We start from the raw sequence: 27,457 nt of genomic DNA, 5'->3' as shown, positions 1-27,457 counted from the left end.
TTCGTAAGTATTTCTCACATACATTCTTCAAAGCAAACACCTGATCCACACATCCTCTACCACTTCTGACACCACACTGCTCTTCCCCAGTCTGATGCTCTGTACATGCCTTCACCCTCTCAATCAATACCCTCCCAGGAATACTCAACAAACTTATGCCTCTGCAATTTGAGCACTCACCTTTATCGCCTTTGCCTTTGTACAATGGCACTATGCAAGCATTCTGCCAATCTTCAGGCACCTCACCATGAGTCATACATACATTGAATAACCTTACCAACCAGTCTACAATACAGTCACCCCCTTTTTTAACAAATTCCACTGCAATACCATCCAAACCCACTGCCTTACCAGCATTCATCTTCCTTAAAGCTTTACTACCTCTTCTCTGTTTACCAAATCATTTTCCCTAACCCTCTCACTTTGCATACCACCATGACCAAAACACCCTATATCTGCTACTCTATCATCAAATGCATTCAACAAAACTTCAAAATACTCACTCCATCTCCTTCTCACATCACCACTACTTGTTATCACCTCCCCATTAGCCCCCTTCACTGAAGTTCTCATTTGTTCCCTTGTCTTACGCACTTTATTTACCTCCTTCCAAAAGATCTTTTCATTCTCCCTAAAATCTAATGATACACTCTCATCCCAACTCTCATTTGCCCTCTTTTTCACCTTTTGCACCTTTCTCTTGACCTCCTGCCTCTTTCTTTTATACATCTCCCAGTCATTTGCATTATTTCCCTTTAAAAATTGTCCAAATGCCTCTCTATTCTCTTTTACAAATAATCTTACTTCTTCATCCCACCACTCACTACCCTTTCTAATCTGCCCACCTACCATGCTTCTCATGCCACAAGCATCTTTTGCACAAGCCATCACTGCTTCCCTAAATACATCCCATTCCTACCCCACTCCCCTTACCTCCTTTGTTCTCACCTTTTTCCATTCTGTACTCAGTCTCTCCTGGTACTTCCTCACACAAGTCTCCTTCCCAAGCTCACTTACTCTCACCACTCTTTTCACCCCAACATTCTCTGTTCTTTTCTGAAAACCGCTACAAATCTTCACCTTCACCTCCAAAAGATAATGATCAGACATCCCTCCAGTTGCACCTCTCAGCACAATGACATCCAAAAGTCTCTCTTTCGCGCACCTATCAATTAACACGTAATCCAATAACGCTCTCTGGCCGTCTCTGCTACTTACATACGTATACTTATGTATATCTCTCTTTTTGTCGCTGTATTCCGTGTTAGTGAAGTAGCACAAGGAAACAGACGAAAGAATGGCTCAACCCACCTACATACACATGTATATACATACATGTCCACACACGCAAATATACATACCTATACATCTCAATGTATACATACATATACACACACAGACATATACATATATACACATGTACATAATTCATACTGTCTGTCTTTATTCATTCCCGTCATCAACCTGCCACACATGAAATGACAACCCCACCCCGGGCATGGGCGCAACGTAGCACAAGGAAAAGACAACAAAGGCCACATTCGTTCACACTCAGTCTCTAGCTGTCTTGTATAATGCACCGAAACCACAGCTCCCTTTCCACGTCCAGGCACCACAAAACTTTCCATGGGTTACCCCAGACGCTTCACATGTCCTGGTTCAATCCATTGACAGCACGTCAATCCCAGCATACCACATCATTAGAATTCACTCTATTCCTTTCACGCCTTTTACCCTCCTGCATGTTCAGGCCCCGATCACTCAAAATCTTTTTCACTCCATCTTTCCGCCTCCAATTTGGTCTCCCACTTCTACTCGTTCCCCCCCATCTCTGACACATATATCCTCTTTCTCAATCTTTCCTCACTCATTCTCTCAATGTGACCAAACAATTTCAAAACACCCTCTTTTGCTCTCTCAACCAGACTCTTTTTACTACCACACATCTCTTACCCTTTCATTACTTACTCGATCAAACCACCTCACACCACATATTGTCCTCAAACATCTCTTTTCCAGCACATCCACCCTCCTCCACACTCCTCAATCTATAGCCCAAGCCTCGTAACAATATAACATTGTTGTAACGACTCTTCCTTCAAACATACCCATTTTTGCTTTCTGAGATAATGTTCTCGACATCCACACATTTTTCAAAGCTCCCAGAACTTTTCCCCCCTCCCCACCCAGTGATTCACTTCCGCTTCCATGGTTCCATCAGCTGCCAAATCCGCTCCCAGATATCTAAAACACCTCACTTCCTCCAGTTTTTCTCCATTCAAACTTACCTCCAAACTGCCTTGTCCCTCAACCCTACTGTACCTAATTACCTTGCTCTTATTCACATTTATTCTCAGCTTTCTTCTTTCACACACTTTACTAAACTCAATCACCAGCTTCTGCAATTTCTCATCCGAATCAGCCACCAGCACTTTATCATCAGCGAACAACAACTGACTCACTTCCCAAGCTCTCTCATCCACAGCAGACTGCATACTTGCCCTCCTTCCAAAACTCTTGCATTCATCTCCCTAATCAACCCATCCATAAACAAATTAAACAATCATGGAGACATTACACACCCCTGCCGCAAACCTATATTCACTGAGAACCAATCACTTTCCTCTCTTCCCACACCTACATATGCATTAAATCCTTGATAAAAACTTTTCACTGCTTCTAACAACATGCCTCCCACACTATATATTCATAATACCTACCACAGAGCATCACTATCAACTCTGTCAAATGCCTTCTCCAGATCCATAAATGCTACATACAAGTCCATTTGATTTCCTAAGTATTTCTCACATACATTCTTCAAAGCAAACACCTGATCCAAACATCCATTACCACTTCTGAAACCACACTGCTCTTCCCCAGTCTGATGCTCTGTACATGTCTTCACCCTCTCAATCAATACCTTCCCATATAATTTCCCAGGAATACTTAACAAACTTATACCTCTGTAATTTGAGCACTCACTTTTATCCCCTTTACCTTTGTACAATGGCACTATGCAAGCAATCCGCTAATCCTCAGGCACCTCACCATGTCATACATATATTAAATAACCTTACCAACCAGTCAACAATACAGTCACCCCCTTTTCAATAAATTCCACTGCAATACCATCCAAACCCACTGCCTTACCAGCTTTCATCTTCCGCAAAGCTTTTACTACCTCTACTCTGTTTACCAAATCATTTTCCCTAATCCTCTCACTTTGCACACCACCATGACCAAAACACCCTACATCTGCCACTCTATCATCAGACACATTCAACAAACCTTCTAAATACTCACTCCATCTCCTTCTCACATCACCACTACTTGTTATCATCTCCCCATTAGCCCCCTTCACCGATGTTCCCATTTGTTCCCTTGTCTTGAGCACTTTATTTACCTCCTTCCATAACATCTTTTTATTCTCCCTAAAACTTAATGATGCTCTCTCACCCCAACTCTCATTTGCCCTCTTTTTCACTTCTTGCACCTTTCTCTTGACCTCCTGTCTCTTTCTTTTGTATATCTCCCAATCATTTGCATTATTTCCCTGCAAAAATCGTCCAAATGCCTCTCTCTTCTCTTTCACTAATAATCTTACTTCTTCATCCCACCACTTACTACCCTTTCTAATCTGCCCACCTCCCACGCTTCTCATGCCACAAGCATCTTTTGCACAAGCCATCACTGCTTCCCTAAATACATCCCATTCCTCCCCCACTCCCCTTACGTCCTTTGTTCTCATCTTTTTCCATTCTGTACTCAGTCTCTCCTGGTACTTCTTCACACAAGTCTCCTTCCCAAGCTCACATACTCTCACCACTCTTTTCACCCCAACATTCTCTCCTCTTTTCTGAAAACCTCTACAAATCATCACCTTCACCTCCACAAGATAATGATCAGACATCCCTCCAGTTGCACGTCTCAGCACATTAACATCCACAAGTCTCTCTTTCGCGCGCCTATCAATTAACATGTAATCCAATAACGCTCTCTGGCCATCTTTCCTACTTACATAAGCATACTTATGTATATCTCTCTTTTTGTCGCTGTCTTCTGCATTAGCGAGGTAGCGCAAGAAAACAGACGAAAGAATGGCTCAACCCACCCACATACACATGTATGTACATACCTCTCCACACACGCACATATATAAACCTATACATCTCAACATATACATAGATATATACACACACAGACATATATATATATATATATATACACATGTACATAATTCATACTGTCTGCCTTTATTCATTCCTGATGTTAACCCACCACAAATGAAATGACAACCCGTCCCCCCGCATGTGCGTGAGGTAGCCCTAGGAAAAGACAACAAAGAAAAGACAACAAAGGAATAACAACCCCCTCACCCCTCATGTGTGCGAGGTAGCACTAGGAAAAGACAACAAAGGCCCCATTCGTTCACACTCAGTCTCTAGCTGTCATGTATAATGCACCGAAACCACAGCTCCCTTTCCACATCCAGGCACCACAAAACTTTCCATGGGTTACCCCAGATGCATCACATGCCTTAGTTCAATCCATTGACAGCACTTCGATCCCAGTATACCACATCATTCCAATTCACTCTTTTCCTTGCACTCCTTTCACCCTCCTGCATGTTCAGGCCCCGATCACTCAAAATCTTTTTCACTCCATCTTTCTCCCTCCAATCTGGTCTCCCACTTCTCATTCCCTCCACCTCTGACACATATATCCTCTTGGTCAATCTTTCCTCACTCATTCTCTCCATGAGACCAAACCATTTCAAAACACCCTCTTCTGCTCTCTCAACCACACTCTTTTTATTACCACACATCTCTCTTACCCTTTCATTACTTACTCGATCAAACCACCTCACACCACATATTTTCGTCAAACATCTCATTTCCAGAACATCCACCCTCCTCCACACAACACTATCTACAGCCCAAGCCTTGCAACAATATAACATTGTTGGAACCACTATCCCTTTAAACATACCCATTTTTGCTTTCCGAGATAATGTTATCGACTTCCAAACATTCTTCAAGGCTCCCAGAACTTTAACCCCCCTCTCCCACACTATGATTCACTTCCGCTTCCATGGTTCCATCCGCTGCCAAATCCACTCCCAGATATCTAAAACACTTCACTTCCTCAAATTTTTTGCCATTCAAACTTACCTCTTAATTGACTTGTCCCTCAACCTTACTGTACCTAATAACCTTGCTCTTATTCACATTTACTCTCAGCTTTCTTCTTTCACACACTTTACCAAACTCAGTCACCAGCTTCTGCAGTTTCTCACCCAAATTCACCACCAGCGCTGTATTATCAGCGAACAACAACTGACTCACTTCCCAAGCTCTCTCATCCACAACAGACTGCATACTTGCCCCTCCTTCCAAAACTCTTGCATTCACCTCCCTAATGACCACATCATTAAACAAATCAACCAAACATGGAGACATCACGCACCCCTGCTGCAAACCAACATTCACTGAGAACCAATCACTTTCCTCTCTTCCTGCACATACACTTGCCTTACATCCTTGATAAAAAAACTTTTCATTGCTTCTAACAACTTTCCTCCCACACCATATATTATTAATACCTTCCACAGACCATCTCTATCAACTCTATCATATGCCTTCTCCAGATCCACAAATGCTACATACAAATCCATTAGCTTTTCTAAGCATTCCTCACATACATTCTTCAAATCAAACACCTGATCCACATATCCTCTACCATTTCTGAAACCACAATGCTCTTCCCCAATCTGATACTCTGTACATGCCTTCACCCTCTTAATCAACACCCTCCAATATAATTTCCCAAGAATACAAAACAAACTTAAACCTCCGTAATTTGAGCACTCACCTTTATCCCTCCTACCTTTGTACAATGGCACTATGCAAGCAATCCGCCAATTCTCAGGCACCTCACCACGAGTCATACATACATTAGATAACCTCACCAACCAGTCAACAATACAGTAACCCCCTTTTTTTTTATAAATTCCACTGCAATACCATCCGAACCCAATGCCTTCATGGCTTTTATCTTCCGCAAAGCTTTTACTATATATATTTAAATACAAATATATGTAAATATATATATATTTTTTTTTTTGGCAGAATGCGTGCATAGTGCCATTGTATAAAGGCAAAGGGGATAAGAGTGAGTGCTCAAATTACAAAGGTATAAGTTTGTTGAGTATTCCTGGTAAATTATATGGGAGGATATTGATTGAGAGGGTGAAGGCATGTACAGAGCATCAGATTGGGGAAGAGCAGTGTGGTTTCAGAAGTGGTAGAGGATGTGTGGATCAGGTGTTTGCTTTGAAGAATGTATGTGAGAAATACTTAGAAAAGCAAATGGATTTGTGTGTAGCATTTATGGATCTGGAGAAGGCATATGATAGAGTTGATAGAGATGCTCTGTGGAAGGTATTAAGAATATATGGTGTGGGAGGCAAGTTGTTAGAAGCAGTGAAAAGTTTTTATTGAGGATGTAAGGCATGTGTACGTGTAGGAAGAGAGGAAAGTGATTGGTTCTCAGTGAATGTAGGTTTGCGGCAGGGGTGTGTGATGTCTCCATGGTTGTTTAATTTGTTTATGGATGGGGTTGTTCGGGACGAGAATGCAAGACTTTTGGAAAGAGGGGCAAGTATGAAGTCTGTTGTGGATGAGAGAGCTTGGGAAGTGAGTCAGTTGTTGTTCGCTGATGATACAGCGCTGGTGGCTGATTCATGTGAGAAACTGCAGAAGCTGGTGACAGAGTTTGGTAAAGTGTGTGAAAGAAGAAAGTTAAGAGTAAATGTGAATAAGAGCAAGGTTATTAGGTACAGTAGGGTTGAGGGTCAAGTCAATTGGGAGGTAAGTTTGAATGGAGAAAAACTGGAGGAAGTAAAGTGTTTTAGATATCTGGGAGTGGATCTGGCAGTGGATGGAACCATGGAAGCGGAAGTGGATCATAGGGTGGGGGAGGGGACGAAAATCCTGGGAGCCTTGAAGAATGTGTGGAAGTCGAGAACATTATCTCGGAAAGCAAAAATGGGTATGTTTGAAGGAATAGTGGTTCCAACAATGTTGTATGGTTGCGAGGCGTGGGCTATGGATAGAGTTGTGCGGAGGAGGGTGGATGTGCTGGAAATGAGATGTTTGAGGACAATGTGTGGTGTGAGGTGGTTTGATCGAGTAAGTAACGTAAGGGTAAGAGAGATGTGTGGAAATAAAATGAGCGTGGTTGAGAGAGCAGAAGAGGGTGTTTTGAAATGGTTTGGGCACATGGAGAGAATGAGTGAGGAAAGATTGACCAAGAGGATATATGTGTCGGAGGTGGAGGGAACGAGGAGAAGTGGGAGACCAAATTGGAGGTGGAAAGATGGAGTGAAAAAGATTTTGTGTGATCGGGGCCTGAAAATGCAGGAGGGTGAAAGGAGGGCAAGGAATAGAGTGAATTGGATCGATGTGGTATACCGGGGTTGACGTACTGTCAGTGGATTGAATCAGGGCATGTGAAGCGTCTGGGATAAACCATGGAAAGCTGTGTAGGTATGTATATTTGCGTGTGTGGATGTATGTATATACATGTGTATGGGGGTGGGTTGGGCCATTTCTTTCATCTGTTTCCTTGTGCTACCTTGCAAACGCGGGAGACAGCGACAAAGCAAGAAAAAAAAACACACACAAAATATATATATATATATATATATATATATATATATATATATATATATATATATATATATATATATTTTGTTTATTTATATTCATTTTGCTTTGTCGCTGTCTCCCGCGCCTGCGAGGTAGCGCAAGGAAACAGACAAAAGAAATGTCCCAACCCACTCCCACACACATGCACACGCACACACGTCCACACACACAAACATACACACCCACCCATCCCAACGTACAGACATATATACACACACGGACACACACATATACACACATGCACACAATTCACACTGTCTGCCCCTACTCACCCCCATCGCCACCCTGCCACACATGGAATAACAACCCCCTCCCCCCTCATGTGTGTGAGGTAGCGCTAGGAAAAGACAACAAAGGCCCCATTTGTTCACACTCAGTCTCTAGCTGTCATGTAATAATGCACCGAAACCACAGCTCCCTTTCCACATCCAGGCCCCACAGAATTTTCCATGGTTTACGCCAGACGCTTCACATGCCCTGGTTCAATCCATTGACAGCACATCGACCCCGGTATACCATATCGTTCCAATTCACTCTATTCCTTGCACGCCTTTCACCCTCCTGCATGTTCAGGCCCAGATCACTCAAAATCTTTTTCATTCCATCTTTCCACCTCCAATTTGGTCTCCCACTTCTCCTCGTTCCCTGCATCTCTGACACATATATCCTCTTGGTCAATCTTTCCTCACTCATTCTTTCCATGTGACCAAACCATTTCAAAACATCCTTTTCTGCTCTCTCAACCACACTCTTTTTATTTCCACACATCTCTCTTACCCTTACATTACTTACTTGATCAAACCACCTCACACCACATATTGTCCTCAAACATCTCATTTCCAGCACATCCACCCTCCTACACACAACTCTATCCATACCCCACGCCTCGCAACCATACAACATTGTTGGAACCACTATTCCTTCAAACACCCATTTTTGCTTTCTGAGATAATGTTCTTGACTTCCAAACAGTCTTCAGAATTTTTGCCCCCTCCCCCACCCTATGATTCACTTCCGCTTCAATGGTTCCATCTGCTGCCACATCCAATACCAGATATCTAAAACACTTTACTTCCTCCAGTTTTTCTCCATTCAAACCTAACTCCCAACTGACTTGACCCTCAACCCTATTGTACCTAATAACCTTGCTCTTATTCACATTTACTCTTAACTTTCTTTTTTCACACACTTTACCAAACTCAGTCACCAGCTTCTGCAGTTTCTCACATGAATCAGCCACCAGCGTTGTATCATCAGGGAACAATAACTGACTCACTTCCCAAGCTCTCTCATCCACAACAGACTGCATACTTGCCCCTCTTTCCAAAACTCTTGCATTCACCTCCCTAACAACACCATCCATAAACAAATTAAACAACCATGGAGACATCACACACCCCTGCCGCAAACCTACATTCACTGAGAACCAATCACTTTCCTCTCTTCCTACACGTACACATGCCTTACATCCTCGATAAAAACTTTTCACTGCTGCTAACAACTTGCCTCCCACACCATATATTCTTAGTAACTTCCACAGAGAATCTCTATCAACTCTATCATATGCCTTCTCCAGATCCATAAATGCTACATACAAATCCATTAGCTTTTCTAAGTATTTCTCATATACATTCTTCAAAGCAAACACCTGATCCACACATCCTCTACCACTTCTGAAACCACACTGCTCTTCCCCAATCTGATTCTCTGTCCATGCCTTCAACCTCTCAATCAATACCCTCCCATATAATTTACCAGGAATACTCAACAAACTTATACCTCCATAATTTGAGCACTCACTTTTATCCCCTTTGCCTTTGTACAATAGCACTATGCAAGCATCCCGCCAATCCTCTGGCACCTCACCATGATTCATGCATACACTAAATAACCTTACCAACCAGTCAACAATACAGTCACCCACTTTTTTAATAAATTCCACTGCAATACCATCCAAACCTGCTGCTTTGCCGGCTTTCATCTTCGGCAACGCTTTTACTACCTCTTCTCTGTTTACCAACTCATTTTCCCTAACCTTCTCACTTTGCACACCACCTCGACCAAAACACCCTATATCTGCCAGTCTATCATCAAACACATTCAACAAACCTTCAAAATACTCACTCCATCTCCTCACATCACGACTTGTTATCACCTCCCCATTAGCCCCCTTCACTGAAGTTCCCATTTGCTCCCTTGTCTTATGCCTTTATTTAACCCCTTCCAAAACATCTTTTTATTCTCCCTAAAATTTAATGATTCTCTCTCACCCCAACTCTCATTTGCCCTCTTTATCACCTCTTGCACCTTTCTCTTGACCTCCTGCCTCTTTCTTTTATACATCTCCCACTCACTTGCATTTTTTCCCTGCAAAAATCGTCCAAATGCCTCTCTCTTCTCTTTCACTAATAATCTTACTTCTTACTCCCACCACTCACTACCATTTCTAATCAACCCACCTCCCACGCTTCTCATGCCACAAGCATCTTTTGCGCAAGCCATCACTGCTTCCCTGAATATATCCCATTCCTCCCCCACTCCCCTCACTTCCTTTGTTCTCACCTTTTTCCATTCTGTACTCAGTCTCTCCTGGTACTTCCTCACACAAGTCTCCTTCCCAAGCTCACTTACTCTCACCACTCTCTTCACCCCAACATTCTCTCTTCTTTTCTGAAAATCCCTACAAATCTTCACCTTCGCCTCCACAAGATAATGATCACACATCCCTCCAGTTGCACCCCTCAGCACATTAACATCTACAAGTCTCTCTTTCGCGTGCCTAAAAATTAACATGTAATCCAATAACGCTCTCTGGCCATCTCTCCTACTTACATACGTATATTTATGTATATCTCGCTTTTTAAACCAGGTATTCCCAATCATCAGTCCTTTTTCAGCACATAAATCTACAAGCTCTTCACCATTTCCATTTACAACACTGAGCACCCCATTTATATCAATTATTCCCTCAACTGCCACATCACTCACCTTTGCATTCAAATCACCCATCACTATAACCTGGTCTCGTGCATCCAAACCACTAACACACTCATTCAGCTGCTCCCGAAACAAATGCCTCTCATGATCTTTCTTCTCATGCCCAGGTGCATATGCACCAATAATCACCCATCTCTCTCCATCAACTTTCAGTTTTACCGATATCAATCTAGTATTTACTTTCTTACACTCTATGACATACTCCCACAACTTCTGTTTCAGGAGTAGTGCTACTCCTTCCCTTGCTCTTGTCCTCTCACTAACCCCTGACTTTACTCCCAAGACATTCCCAAACTACTCTTACCCTTTACCCTTGAGCTTTGTTTCACTCAGAGCCAAAACATCCAGGTTCCTTTCCTCAAACATACTACCTATCTCTCCTTTTTTTTCATCTTGGTTATATGGAAAGTTCTGTGGGGCCTGGATGAGGAAAGGGAGCTGTGGTTTCTGTGTATTATTACATGACAGCTAAAGAATGAGTGTGAATGAATGGGGCCTTTGTTGTCTTTTCCTAGCGCTACCCCGCACACATAAGGGGGCAGGATGTTCTTATTCCATGTGTGGCAGGGTGGCGATGGGAATGAATAAAGGCAGAAAGTATGAATTATGTACATGGGTATATATGTATATGTCTGTGTGGGTATATAAATGTATACATTGAGTTGTATAGGTTTGTATATTTGCGGGTGTGGACATGTATGTATATACATGTGTATGTGGGAGGGTTGGGCCATTCTTTCGTCTGTTTCCTTGTGCTACCTCGCTAACGCGGGAGACAGCGACAAAGCAAAATAATAAAATAAAATGAATATATATAAATCATGGTGAGGTGCCTGAGGATTGGCGGAAGCTTGCATAGTGCCATTGTACAAAGGCAAAGGGGATAAGAATGAATGCTCAAATTACAGAGGTAAAAGTTTGTTGAGTATTCCTGGGAAATTATATGGGAGGGTATTGAATGAGAGGGTGAAACCATGTACAGAGCATCAGACTGGGGAAGAGCAGTGTGGTTTCAGAAGTGGTAGAGGATGTGTGGATCAGGTGTTTGCTTTGAAGAATGTATGTGACAAATACTTAGAAAAGCAAATGAATTTGTATGTAGCATTTTTGGATCTAGAGAAGCCATATGATAGAGTTGATAGAGATGCTCTGTGGAAGGTATTAAGAATATATGGTGTGGGAGGAAAGTTGTTAGAAGCAGTGAAAAGTTTTTATCGAGGATGTAAGGCATGTGTACGTGTAGGAAGAGAGGAAAGTGATTGGTTCTCAGTGAATGTAGGTTTGCGGCAGGGGTGTGTGATGTCTCCATGGTTGTTCAATTTGTTTATGGATGGGGTTGTTAGGGAGGTAAATGCAAGAGTTTTGGAAAGAGGGGCAAGTATGAAGTCTGTTGGGGATGAGAGAGCTTGGGGAGTGAGTCAGTTGTTGTTCGCTGATGATACAGCGCTGGTGGCTGATTCATGTGAGAAACTGCAGAAGCTGGTGACTGAGTTTGGTAAAGTGTGTGGAAGAAGAAAGTTAAGAGTAAATGTGAATGAGAGCAAGGTTATTAGGTACAGTAGGGTTGAGGGTCAAGTCAATTGGGAGGTGAGTTTGAATGGAGAAAAACTGGAGGAAGTGAAGTGTTTTAGATATCTGGGAGTGGATCTGGCAGCGGATGGAACCATGGAAGCGGAAGTGGATCATAGGGTGGGGGAGGGGGCAAAAATTCTGGGGGTCTTGAAGAATGTGTGGAAGTCGAGAACATTATCTCGGAAAGCAAAAATGGGTATGTTTGAAGGAATAGTGGTTCCAACAATGTTGTATGGTTGCGAGGCGTGGGCTATGGATAGAGTTGTGCGCAGGAGGGTGGATGTGCTGGAAATGAGATGTTTGAGGACAATGTGTGGTGTGAGGTGGTTTGATCGAGTGAGTAACGTAAGGGTAAGAAAGATGTGTGGAAATAAAAAGAGCGTGGTTGAGAGAGCAGAAGAGGGTGTTTTGAAGTGGTTTGGGCACATGGAGAGAATGAGTGAGGAAAGATTGACCAAGAAGATATATGTGTCGGAGGTGGAGGGAACGAGGAGAAGAGGGAGACCAAATTGGAGGTGGAAAGATGGAGTGAAAAAGATTTTGTGTGATCGGGGCCTGAACATGCAGGAGGGTGAAAGGAGGGCAAGGAATAGAGTGAATCAAGGCATGTGAAGCGTCTGGGGTAAACCATGGAAAGCTGTGTAGGTATGTATATTTGCGTGTGTGGACGTATGTATATACATGTGTATGGGGGGGGTTGGGCCATTTCTTTCGTCTGTTTCCTTGCGCTACCTCGCAAACGCGGGAGACAGCGACAAAGTTTAAAAAAAAAAAAAATATATATATATATATATATATATATATATATATATATATATATAGGTATTAAGAATATATGGTGTGGGAGGCAAGTTGTTAGAAGCAGTGAAAAGTTTTTATCGAGGATGTAAGGCATGTGTACGTGTAGGAAGAGAGGAAAGTGATTGGTTCTCAGTGAATGTAGGTTTGCGGCAGGGGTGTGTGATGTCTCCATGGTTGTTTAATTTGTTTATGGATGGGGTTGTAAAGGAGGTAAATGCAAGAGTCCTGGAAAGAGGGGCAAGTATGAAGTCTGTTGGGGATGAGAGAGCTTGGGAAGTGAGTCAATTGTTGTTCGCTGATGATACAGCGCTGGTGGCTGATTCATGTGAGAAACTGCAGAAGCTGGTGACTGAGTTTGGTAAAGTGTGTGGAAGAAGAAAGTTGAGAGTAAATGTGAATAAGAGCAAGGTTATTAGGTACAGTAGGGGTGAGGGTCAAGTCAATTGGGAGGTGAGTTTGAATGGAGAAAAACTGGAGGAAGTGAAGTGTTTTAGATATCTGGGAGTGGATCTGTCAGCGGATGGAACCATGGAAGCGGAAGTGGATCATAGGGTGGGGGAGGGGGCGAAAATTCTGGGGGCCTTGAAGAATGTGTGGAAGTCGAGAACATTATCTCGGAAAGCAAAAATGGGTATGTTCGAAGGAATAGTGGTTCCAACAATGTTGTATGGTTGCGAGGCGTGGGCTATGGATAGAGTTGTGTGCAGGAGGATGGATGTGCTGGAAATGAGATGTTTGAGGACAATGTGTGGTGTGAGGTGGTTTGATCGAGTGAGTAACGTAAGGGTAAGAGAGATGTGTGGAAATAAAAAGAGCGTGGTTGAGAGAGCAGAAGAGGGTGTTTTGAAGTGGTTTGGGCACATGGAGAGGATGAGTGAGGAAAGATTGACCGAGAGGATATATGTGTCGGAGGTGGAGGGAACAAGGAGAAGAGGGAGACCAAATTGGAGGTGGAAAGATGGAGTGAAAAAGATTTTGTGTGATCGGGGCCTGAACATGCAGGAGGGTGAAAGGAGGGCAAGGAATAGAGTGAATTGGAGCGATGTGGTATACCGGGGTTGACGTGCTGTCAGTGGATTGAATCAAGGCATGTGAAGCGTCTGGGGTAAGCCATGGAAAGCTGTGTAGGTATGTATATTTGCGTGTGTGGACGTATGTATATACATGTGTATGGGGGGGTTGAGCCATTTCTTTCGTCTGTTTCCTTGCGCTACCTCGCAAACGCGGGAGACAGCGACAAAGTATAATAAATATAAATATATATTTTTTTTTTTTTTTTCATATATAATATATAATACGGGAATGAATAAAGGCAGACAGTATGAATTATGTACATGTTTATATATGTATATGTCTGTGTGTACATATATATGTATATTTGCGTGTGTGGACGCGTACGTATATACATGTGTATGTGGGTGGGTTGGGCGATTCTTTTGTCTGTACAGAGCATCAGAATGGGGAAGAGCAGTTTGGTTTCAGAAGTTGTATAGGATGTGTCGATCAGATGTTTGCTTTGAAGAATGTATGTGAGAAGTACTTAGAAAAGCAAATGGATTTGTATGTAGCATTTATGGATCTGGAGAAGGCATATGACAAGAGTTGATAGTGATGCTCTGTGGAAGGTATTAAGAATATATGGTATGGGAGGCAAGTTGTTAGAAGCAGTGAAAAGTTTTTATCGAGGTTGTAAGGCATGTGTACGTGTAGGAAGAGAGGAAAGTGATTGGTTCTCAGTGAATGTAGGTTTGTGGCAGGGGTGTGTGATGTCTCTATGGTTGTTTAATTTGTTTATGGATGGGGTTGTTAGGTAAGTGAATGCAAGGGTTTTGGAAAGAGGGGCAAGTATGCAGTCTGTTGTGGATGAGAGAGCTTGGGAAGTGAGTCTGTTGTTGTTCGCTGATGATACAGCGCTGGTGGCTGATTCACGTGAGAAACTGCAGAAGCTGGTGACTGAGTTTGGTAAAGTGTGTGAATGAAGAAAGTTGAGAGTAAATGTGAATTGGTAAAGTGTGTGAATGAAGAAAGTTGAGAGTAAATGTGAATAAGAGCAAGGTTATTAGGTACAGTAGGGCTGAAGGTCAAGTCAATTGGGAGGTGAGTTTGAATGGAGAAAAACTGGAGGAAGTGAAGTGTTTTAGATATTTGGCAGTGGATTTGGCAGCGGATGGAACCATGAAAGCTGAAGTGAATCATAGGGTGGGGGAGGGGGCGAAAATTTTGAGAGTGTTTAAGAATGTGTGGAAGTCGAGAACATTATCTCGGAAAGCAAAAATGGGTATGTTTGAGGGAATAGTGGTTCCAACAATATTGTATGGTTGCGAGGCGTGGGCTATGGATAGAGTTGTGCGCAGGAGGGTGGATGTGCTGGAAATGAGATGTTTGAGGACAATATGTGGTGTGAGGTGGTTTGATTGAGTAAGGAATAATAGGGTAAGAGAGATGTGTGGTAATAAAAAGAATGTGGTTGAGAGAACAGAAGAGGGTGTTTTGAAATGGTTTGGTCACGTGGAGAGAATGAGTGAGGAAAGATATATGTGTCTTCTGCTCTCTCAACCACACTTTTTACCACCACACATCTCTCTCACCTTTTCATTATCTACTCCATCAAACCAACTCACACCACATGTTGTCCTCAAACATCTCATTTCCAGCATCCACCCTCCTCCGCACAACTCTATCTATAGCCCACGCCTCGCAACCATATAACATTGTTGGAACCACTATTCCTTCAAACATACCAATTTTTGTTTTCTAAGATAATGTTCTCGACTTCCACACATTTTTCAATGCTACCAAACTTTCGTGTCCTCCCCCACCCTATGATTCATTTCCAATTCCATGGTTACATCCGCTGCCAAATCCACTCCCAGATATCTAAAACACTTCACCTCCTCCAGTTTTTCTCCATTCAAACTTACCTCCCAATTGACTTGTCCCTCAACCCTACTGTACCTAATAACCTTGCTCTTATTCACATTTACTCTTAGCTTTATTCATTCACACACTTTACCAAACTCAGTCACCAGCTTCAGCAGTTTCTCACCCGAATCAGCCACCAGCGTTGTATCATCAGCGAACAACAACTGACTCACTTCCCAAGCTCTCTCAACCACAACAGACAGCATACTTGCCCCTCTCTCCAAAGCTCTTGCATGCAACTCCCTAACAACCTCATCCATAAACAAATTAAACAACCATGGAGACATCATGCACCCCTGCCGCAAACTAACATTCACTAACATACATAACATTCACTAACTAACATACTCGTACACATGCCTTACATCCTCGATAAAAAGTTTTCACTGCTTCTAAGGGGAGGAAAGTTGTTAAACTTGCCTCTCACACCATATATTCCTAATACCTTCCACAGAGCATCTCTATCAGCTCTATCATATGCCTTCTCCAGATCCATAAATGCTACATACAAATCCATCTGATTTGCTATGTATTTCTCACATACATTCTTCAAAGGAAACACCTGAACCACACATCCTCTACCACTTCTGAAACCACACTGCTCTTATCCAATCTGATGCTCTGTACATGCCTTCACCCTCTCAATCAATACCCTCCCATATAATTTCCCAGGAATACTCAACAAACTTATACCTCTGTAATTTGAGCACTCACCTTTATCCCCTTTGCCTTTGTACAATGGCACTATGCAAGCATTCCATTAATCCTCAGGCACCTATCCATACATTAAATAACCTTACCATCCAGTCAACAACACAGTCACCCCCTATTTTAATAAATTCCACTGCAATACCATCCAAACCTGCTGCCTTAACAGCTTTCATCTTCTGCAAAGCTTTTACTACCTCTTCTCATTTTACCAAATCATTCTCCCTAACCCTCTCACTTTGCACACCATCTCAAGCAAAACACCCTATATCTTCAACTCTATCATCAAACACATTCAACAAACCTTCAAAATACTCACTCCATCACCCCAACTCTCATTTGCCCTCTTTTTCACTTCTTGCACCTTTCCCTTGACCTCTTGCCTCTTTCTTTTATACATCTCCCAGTCATTTGCATTTTTTCCCTGCAAAAATCATCCAAATGCCTCTCTCTTCTCTTTCACTAATAATCTTACTTCTTCATCCCACCACTCACTACCCTTTCTAATCTACCCACCTCCCACGCTTCTCATGCCTCAAGCATCTTTTGCACAAGCCATCACTGCTTCCCTAAATACATCCCATTCCTCCCCTACTCCCCTTACATCCTTTGTTCTCACCTTTTTCCATTCGGTGCTCAATCTCTCCTGGTACTTCCTCACACAAGTCTCCTTCCCAAGCTCACTTACTCTCACCACTCTTTTCACCCCAACATTCTCTCTTCTTTTCTAAACACCTCTACAAATCTTCACGTTCGCCTCCACAAGATAATGATCAGACATCCCTCCAGTTGCACCTCTCAGCACATTTACATCCAAAAGTCTCTCTTTTGCGCGCCTATCAATTAACACGTAATACAATAATGCTCTTCCCATCTTTCCTACTTACATACGTACACTTATGTATACCTTTCTTTTTAAACCAGGAATTCCCAATCACCAGTCCTTTTCCAGCAAATAAATCTACAAGCTCTTCACAATTTCCATTTACAACACTGAACACCCCATGTATACCAATTATTCCCTCAACTGCCACATTACTCACCTTTGCATTCAAATCACCCATCACTATAACCCAGTGTTGTGCATCAAAACTACTAACACACTCACTCAGCTGCTCCTAAAACACTTCCTTCTCATGATCTTTCTTCTCATGCCCAGGTGCATATGCACCAATAATCACCCATCTCTCTCCATCCACTTTCAGTTTTACCCATATGAATCTAGTGTTTACTTTCTTACACTCTATAACATATTCCCACCACTCCTGTTTCAGGAGTAGTGCTACTCCTTTCCTTGCTCTTGTCCTCTCACTAACCCCTGACCTTACTCCCCAGACATTCCCAAACCACTCTTCCCCTTTACCCTTGAGCTTCGTTTCACTCAGAGCCAAAACATCCAGGTTCCTTTCCTCAAACATACTACCTATCTCTCCTTTTTTCTCATCTTGGTTACGATCCACACACATTTAGACACCCCAATCTGAGCCTTCGAGGAGGATGAGCACTCTCCGAGTGACTTCTTCTGTTTCCCCTTTTAGAAAGTTAAAATACAAGAAGGGGAGGGCTTCTAGCCCCCACTCCCATCCCCTCTAGTTGCCTTTTATGACACATGAGGAATGCGTGGGAAGTATTCTTTCTCCCCTATCCCTATATATATATATATATATCAAAAACCATGGTGACATCACACAACCCTGCCTCACACTTACATGTATCCCAAAACTTTTGCTGAGCTCTCCATCCTCTCTTACACATGCATTTGCTCCTCTATAGAATGCTTTTACACCATCCAACAGTTTTACCCCTATACCAAAAATCTTCAACACATCCCACAAAACATTCCACTCGAATCTGTCATATGCTTCCTCCAGATACAAAAATGCTGCATACAACTTCTTATGTCTCACAAAAAACTTTTCTATGGTCATCTTCAATACAAAAATCAGATCCAAACATCCCCTAACTTTCCTAAAACCCCCTTTATATTCCCTTATTCTGCATTCAGTCACTTCCATCACTCTGTCAATTAATATTCTTGCATACACTTTTCCTCTCATGTACCTGATAGACTTATTCCCTTATAACTGCTACATACACCCTTCACACCTTTTTATTTGAATAAAGGAACAATAATAGCTTTCACCCAATCCTCCAGCACAGGTTTCTGGTTCCATGCAAAATTACTTACAAGATGCATCCACTCTATCACACTTTCTCCTCCATACTTCAGCATTTCAGCCTTAATCCCATCCACTCCAGGTGTTGTTCCTACCTTCAGCCTCATTTTTGGCTCCTTCTTTGTTATAGGCACCTGCACTTGTATCCTCTTCCCTCCCTCCTCCATACCTATGCATGTAACAACTGCTGCCTTCCCTTCTCCCACATTCATCTGTTCTTCAGAACACTCTTTCCATCTTCCTTTCATTTCCTCCTTTTGATTCAGCAATTCCCCTTCTTTACTTCTCACATCGACACTCCCATTCTTACATCCACCTCTTTCCTCTTTCACCTCCTTCCAGTATAGTTTCTTATTATCCCAAAACTTTTCACCTAACTTTCTTCCAAAATCTTCATCTTCTTTTTCTTTGCTTTCCTCTATCAGCCTCTTAACATTCCACTTGCATACTTTGTATTCTTCACTCCTTTGCTGAACTTCCACCATTGAGCAATCTACCATATGCCTTTTTCTTCTCTTCCACAGTATTTCTAATCTCTTGTGTCCACCATGCATTGTCCTTTTTATATTCCTGTATCTCATTACCTTGCATCCGACTACTGATTGTAGAACCTTTCATAATATTTCTCTAAACATTTTAAACACCTCATCTACACATGACTGCATTTCTACATTCACTGCACTTCCATCTAAGCTTTCAGTTGCCTCCTTTTCATACTCCTCCCTGTATTTTTCCCTATTCATATTCTCGCTTGCCATGACTTTTACCTTTCCATTCTTCCTCCATTTCTCCCTGATCCTCATCCCTTCAAGAACCACAAAGTGGTCAGAGAGTCTAAAGAATCCTCTCATGACTCTAGCATCCACCACAGCCTTTCTCACAGGACAGCCTTTCTCAATCTTTCATCCATGCCACATAGCCAATAAAAGCCTTTTGCTCTTCTCTTCCAACATCTTGTGATGGATCATCTTGTGCCGAAGAGATGTGTTCACAAGGAATAAACCCCTTTCAACAAAAATATCCTCAAGATAGCTTCCATTCTCATTTACTCCAGGCACTTCCCATTTACCAACTATCTCAATAATTCCATCACATCCCACTTTCACATTCATATCACCCAATATGACCATGTTCCTCAATCTCAAAACGACTTATACAGTCATTCAAGTTCCTCCAGAAAAGCTTCATTTCATCCTCATCTCATACAGTCTTCATATTCACAGACCCATATACACATACCCATGCATATTTCACAATCCAATCTTTCCTTTCACCCACACAATTCTTGATTTATTCAATTCATGCTCTGTAACACCATCACATACTCTTGGTGATAGTAGAATTGCAAATCCTTCTTATCTTCTTCCCCAATAATTTTCACTCATTCCCATCCATACCACACCTCCTTCCATGCCCTCCCATAACTTGCATTCATTTCCATTTTCACTCCACACACCCTGCCCAGGGATATGGGCCCCAATTCCTTGCACATCCACACTACAACTTTTACACCTCTCAACAATTTCCCTTCTATTATTCTCCCTAACCATCCCATTTACATTCAGTGCCATCACCCTCAATCACATGTTCCTTTCAACCCTTGGTATAAATGGTAGATTCTGGTGCCACTTCTTAGGCTTTTGTGCCTCACCTTTGACAGGCCACCAGCAGAGGGCAACTTCAGCGCAGTGTTTCCCTAGGCAGCGTGGCTCAAAAATTGTCAAAACTACAAGTAACAGTATACCTCAGGTGATCATTCAAATCTAATAGTGATGTTTCAAAGTACTATCTATATTTCATTCTATTTATTATACTTTGTCTCCTGTATTAGCGAGGTAGCGCAAGGAAACAGAGAAAAGAATGGCCTAACCCACAAACATACACATGTATATACATACACGTCCACACACACACATATACATACCTATACATTTCAAAGTATTCATACATATACACAGACATATTCATATATACACATATACATAATTCATACTTGCTGCCTTCATCCATTCCCGTCGCCACCCCACCAAACATGAAATGACACCCTCCTCCCCCTGCACAAGTCTGGGATAGCACTAGGAAAAGACAACAAAGGCCACATTCATTCACACTCAGTCTCTAGCTGACATGTATAATGCACCGAAACCACAGCTCCCTTTCCACATCTAGGCACCACAAAACTTTCCATGGTTTACCCCAGACACTTCACATGCCCTGGTTCAATCCATTGAAAACACATCAAACCTGGTATGCCACATCGTTCCAATTCGCTCTATTCCTTGCATGCCTTTCACCCTCCTACATGTTCAGGCCCTGATTGCTCAAAATCTTTTTCACTCCATCCTTCCATCTCCAATTTGGTCTCCCACTTCTTCTCGTTCCCTCTACCTCTAACACATAAATCCTCTTTGTCAATCTTTCCTCACTCATCTTCTCCATGTGACCAAACCATTTCAACACACTTTCTTCTGCTCTCTCAACTACACTCTTTTTATTACCACACATCTCTCTTTCCCTTTCATTACTTACTCGATCAAAGCACCTCTCACCACATATTGTCCTTAAACATCTTATTTCCAACAAACTCACCCACCTCTGCACAACCCTATCTATAGCCCACACCTCACAACCATATAACACTGTCGGAACCACTATTCCTTCAAACATATTCATTTTGCTTTCCAAGATAATGTTCTCGCCCTCCACACATTCTTCAACGTTCCTAGAACCTTTGCCCCCTCCCCCACCCTGTGACTCACTTCTGCTTCCATGGTTCCATTCACTGCTATATTCACTCCCAGATATCTATAACACTCAACTTCTTCCAGCCTTTCTTCATTCAAACTCACCTGACAATCGACTTGCCTCTCAACCCTACTGTACCTAATAATCTTGCTCTTATTCACACCTACTCTCAGCATTCTCCTTTTACACATTTTACCAAACTCAGTCACCAGCTTCTGCAGCTTCTCACCCGAATCAGCCACCAGCGCTGCATCATCAGCGAACAACAGCTGACTCACTTCTCAAACTCTCTCATCCACAACAGACTGCATACTTGCCCCTCTTTCCAAAACTCTTGCATTTACCTCCCTAACAACCCCATCCATAAACAAATTAATCAAACATGGAGACATCACGCATTCCTGCCACAAACTGACATTCACTGGGAAATAATCAATTTCCTCTCTTCCTACTTGTACACATGCCTTACATCCTCGATAAAAACTTCCCAGTGCTCCCAGCAACTTGCCTCCCATACCATATACTCTTAATACCTTCCACAGAGCATCTCTATCAACTCTATCATATGCCTTCTCGAGATCCATAAATGCTACATACAAATCAATTTGTTTTTCTAAGTATTTCTCACATACATTCTTCAAAACAAACACCTGATCCAGACATCCTCTAGCACTTCTAAAACCACACTGCTCTTCCCCAGTCTGATGCTCCACACATGCTTTCACCCTCTCAATCAATACAATTTCTCAGGAATGCTCAACAAACTTATTGCTCTGTAATTTGAACACTCACCTTTATCCCCTTTGCCTTTGTACAATAGCACTATGCATGCATTCTGCCAATCTTCAGACACTTCAGCATGAGCCATACATACAATGAATATCCTCACCAACCTGTCAGTAACACAGTCACCCCCTTTTCTAATAAATTCCACTGCAATGCCATCCAAACCTGCCATCTTGCTGGTTTTCATCATCCGCAAAGCTTTCACTACCTCTTCTCTGTTTACCAAACCATTCTCACTGGCCCTCTCACTTCGCACACCACCTCAACCAAAACACCCTGTATCTGACACTCCATCATCTAACACATTCAACAAACCTTCAAAATACTCACTCCATCTCCTTCTCATATCACCACTACTTGTTATTACCTCCCCATTAGCCCCTTCATCGATGTTCCCATTTGTTCTCTTGTCTTATGCACTTTATTTACCTCCTTCCAAAAACATTTTTTTATTCTCCCTAAAATTTTGATATTCTCTCACCCAAATTCTCATTTGCCCTCTTTTTCACCTCTTGCACCTTTCTCTTGACCTCTTGTCACTTTTTTTTATACATTTCCCAGTTATTTGCACTATTTCCCTGCAAAAATTGTTCAAATGCCTCTCTCTTCTCTTTCACTAATACTCTTACTTCTTTATCCCACCACTCAATACCCTTTCTAATCTGTCCACCTCCCATGATTCTCATGCCACAGGCATCTTTTGCGCAAGCCATCACTGCTTCCCTAAATACATCCCATCACTACCTCTTCTCTGTTTACCAAACCATTCTCCCTGGCCCTCTCACTTCGCACACCACCTCGACCAAAACAACCTGTATCTGCCACTCCATCATCTAACACATTCAACAAACCTTCAAAATACTCACTCCATCTCATATCACCACTATTTGTTATTACCTCCCCATTAGCCCCCTTCACCGATGTTCCAATTTGTTCTCTTGTCTTATGCACTTTATTTACCTCCTTCCCAAAACATCTTTTTATTCTCCCTAAAATTTTATGATATTCTCTCACCCCATCTCTCATTTGCCCTTTTTCACCTCTTGCACCTTTCTCTTGACCTCTTGCCTCCTTCTTTTATATATCTCCCAGTCATTTGCACTATTTCCCTGCAGAAACTGTCCAAATGCCTCTCTCTTCTCTTTCACTAATAATCTTACTTCCTCATCCCACTACTCACTACCCTTTCTAATCTGCCCACCTCCCACACTTCTCATGCCACAAGCATCTTTTGTGCAACTATCACTGCTTCCCTAAATACATCCCATTCCTCCTCCACTCCCCTTACGTCCTTTGCTCTCACCTTTTTCCATTCTGCACTCAGTCTCTCCTGGTACTACCTCACACAAGTCTCCTTCCCAAGCTCAATTACTCACCACTTTCTCATATTTGTTGCTCTTAATATTCTGCCAAAAGGCAGTTCGAGAACATTGCACTCGGCTGGAAAATCTAGAGTTATAAAGAATGAATGTGTGAGTTAAGTGTTGTCAAGTGCTATGTGTGACATGGAGAGAATGTATGTCTGTGGACAGAATGCCAGCAGCACACATATGGGTGAGGCAGAAAGAAAAAACAGCTATCTTTTTACCTCCCTTTTTGTAAACGGCCATTGTACTTGTATCCTTTCCCTTCCATCCTCCAAACCCATGGATGTAACAACTGCTGCCTCACCATCTCCTGCATTCATCAGTTCTTCAAAATACTTTTTCCATCCTCTTTCACTTCCTCCCTTTGATTCAGCAACTCCCCTTACTTACTTCTCATATCAACATTTCCACTCTTATACCCACCTCTTTCCTTTTTCACCCTCTTTCAGTACAATTTCTAATTTTCCTTAAAGTTTTCACTCAACTTTCTTCCAAAATCTTCATCTACTCTTTCTTTGCTTTCCTCTATCAGTTTCTCAGAATTTCACTTACACATCTTATGGAGACATCACACACCCTTGCCGCAAACCGACATTCACTGAGAACCAATCACTTTCCTCTCTTCCGACTCGTACACATGTACACATGCCTTACATCCTCGATAAAAACTTTTCACTGCTTCTAACAACTTGCCTCCCACACCATATATTCTTAATACCTTCCACAAAGCATCTCTATCAACTCTATCATATGCCTTCTCCAGATCCATAAATGCTACATACAAATCCATTTGCTTTTCTAAGTATTTCTCACATACATTCTTCAAAGCAAACACCTGATCCACACATCCTTTACCACTTCTGAATCCACACTGCTCTTCCCTAATCTGATGCTCTGTACATGCCTTCACCCTCTCAATCAATACCCTCCCATATAATTAACCAGGAATACTCAACAAACTTATACCTCGGTAATTTGATCACACCTTTATCCCCTTCGTACAATGGCACTATGCAAGCATTCTACCAATCCTCAAACACCTCACCATGAGTCATACATACATTAAATAACCTTACCAACCAGTCAACAATACAGTCACCCCCTTTTTTAATGAATTCCACTGCAATACCATCCAAAACCTCTTGCCTTGCTGGCTTTCATCTTCCGCAAAGCTTTTACTACCTCTTCTCATTTTACCAAATCATTCTCCCTAACCCTCTCACTTTGCACACCACCTCGACCAAAACACCCTATGTCTGCCACTTTATCATCAAACACATTCAACAAACCTTCAAAATACTCACTCCATCCTCTTCTCACATCACCACTACTTGTTATCACCTCCCCATTAGCCTCCTTCACTGATGTTCCCATTTGTTCCCTTGTCTTACGAACTTTATTTACCTCCTTTCAAAACATCTTTTTATTCTCCCTAAAATTTAATGATACTCTCTCACCCCAACCCTCACTTGCCCTCATTTTCACTTCTTGCACCTTTCTCTTGACCTCCTGCCTCTTTTTTTTATACATCTCCCAGTCATTTGCATTATTTCCCTGCAAAAATGGTCCAAATGCCTCACTCTTCCCTTTCACTAATAATCTTACTTCTTTATCCCACTACTCATTACCCTTTGTAATCTGCCCACCTCCCATACTTCTCATGCCACAAGCATCTTTTGTGCAAGCTATCACTGCTTCCCTAAATACATCCCATTCCTCCCCCACTCACTTTATGTCCTTTGCTCTCACCTTTTTCCATTCTGTACTTAGTCTCTCCTGGTACTTCTTACACAAGTCTCTTTCCCAAGCTCACTTACTCTCACCACTCTCTTCACCCCACCATTCTCTCTTCTTTTCTGAAAACCTCTACAAATCTTCACCTTCGCCTCCACAAGATAATGATCAGACATCCTCTAGTTGCACCTCTCAGCACATTAACAGTCACAAGTCTCTCTTTCGTGCACCTATCAATTAACACATAATCCAATAACGCTCTCTGGCCATCTCTCTTACTTCCAAATATACTAATGTATATCACTCTTTTTTCAGCACACAAATCTACAAGCTCTTCACCATTTCCATTTACAACACTGAGCACCCCATGTACACCAATTATTCCCTCCACTGCCACATTACTCACCTTTGCATTTAAATCCTATCACTATAACATGGTCTTGTGCATGAAAACTACTAACACACTCACTCAGCTGCTCCCAAAACACTTGCCTCTCATGATCTTTCTTCTCATGTCCAGGTGCATATGCACCAAAAATCACCCATCTCTCTCCATCCACTTTCAGTTTTACCCATATCAATCTAGAGTTTACTTTCTTACACTCTATCACATACTCCCACCATTCCTGTTTCAGGAGTAGTGCTACTCCTTCCCTGGCTCTTGTCCTCTCACCAACCCCTGTCTTTACTCCCAAGACATTCCCAAACCACTCTTCCCCTTTACCCTTGAGCTTCGTTTCACTCAGAGCCAAAAGATCCAGGTTCCTTTCCTCAAACATTAGTACTACCTATCTCTCCTTTTTTCTTATCTTGGTTACATCCACACACATTTAGACACCCCAATCTAAGCCTTCGAGGAGGATGAGCACTCCCTGCGTGACTCCTTCTTCTGTTTCCCCTTTTAGAAAGTTAAAATACAAGGAGGGGAGGGTTTCTAGCCCCCTGCTCTTGTCCCCTTTAGTTGCCTTCTATGACACATGAGGAATGCGTGGGAAGCATTTTTTCTCCCCTATCCCCATAGTTGTTTAATTTGTTTTTGGATGGGGTTGTTAGGGAGGTGAATGCAAGAGTTTTGGAAAGAGGGGCAAGTATGCAGTCTGTTATGGGTGAGAGAGCTTGGGAAGTGAGTCAGTTGTTGTTCGCCGATGATACAGCACTGGTGGCTGATTCGGGTGAGAAACTGCAGAAGCTGGAGATTGTGTTTGGTAAAGTGTGTGAAAGAAGAAATCTGAAAGTAAATGTGAATAAGAGCAAGGTTATTAGGTACAGTAGGGTTGAGGGTCAAGTCAATTGGGAGGTAAGTTTGAATGGAGAAAAACTGCAGGAAGTGAAGTGTTTCAGATATCTGGGAGTGGATTTGGCAGCGGAGGGAACCATGGAAGTGGTTGAAATATGTGTGGAAGGCGAGAATGTTATCTCGGAAAGCAAAATGGGTATGTTTGAAGGAATAGTGGTTCCAACAATGTTATATGGTTGCGAGGTGTGGGCTATAGATAGAGTTGTGTGGAGGAGGGTGGATGTGCTGGAAATGAGATGTTTGAGGACAATATGTGGTGTGAGGTGGTTTGATCGAGTAAGTAATGAAAGGGTAAGAGAGATGTGTGGTAATAAAAAGAGTGTGGTCGAGAGAGCAGAAGAGGGTGTTTTGAAATGGTTTGGTCACATGGAAAGAATGAGTGAGGAATGATTGATAAAGAGGATATATGTGTCAGAGGTGGAGGGAACGAGGAGAAGTGGGAGACCAAATTGGAGGCAGAAAGATAGAGTGAAAAAGATTCTGAGTGATCGGGGCCTGAACATGCAGGAGGGTGAAAGGCGTGCAAGGAATAGAGTGAACTGGAACGATGTGGTCGACGTAATGTCAATAGATTGAGCCAGGGCATGTGAAGCGTCTGTGGTAACCCATGGAAAGTTTTGTGAGGCCTGGACATGGAAA

General features: G+C 42.3%; 1 protein-coding gene across 1 annotated transcript in view; it reads right to left on the bottom strand.

Annotated features, from left to right (window-relative positions):
• Positions 1–27,457, bottom strand: part of Gdap2 (ganglioside induced differentiation associated protein 2) — a 695,029-nt gene that overhangs the window by 165,367 nt on the left and 502,205 nt on the right. The gene's annotated exons all lie outside the window — the stretch shown is intronic.

Source organism: Panulirus ornatus, chromosome 29 (genome assembly GCF_036320965.1).
Source record: "Panulirus ornatus isolate Po-2019 chromosome 29, ASM3632096v1, whole genome shotgun sequence".
NCBI classification, from domain to species: Eukaryota; Metazoa; Arthropoda; class Malacostraca; order Decapoda; family Palinuridae; genus Panulirus; species Panulirus ornatus.
The sequence above is the reverse complement of the archived record's forward strand: the minus strand, read 5'-3'. Positions and strand labels throughout refer to the sequence as shown.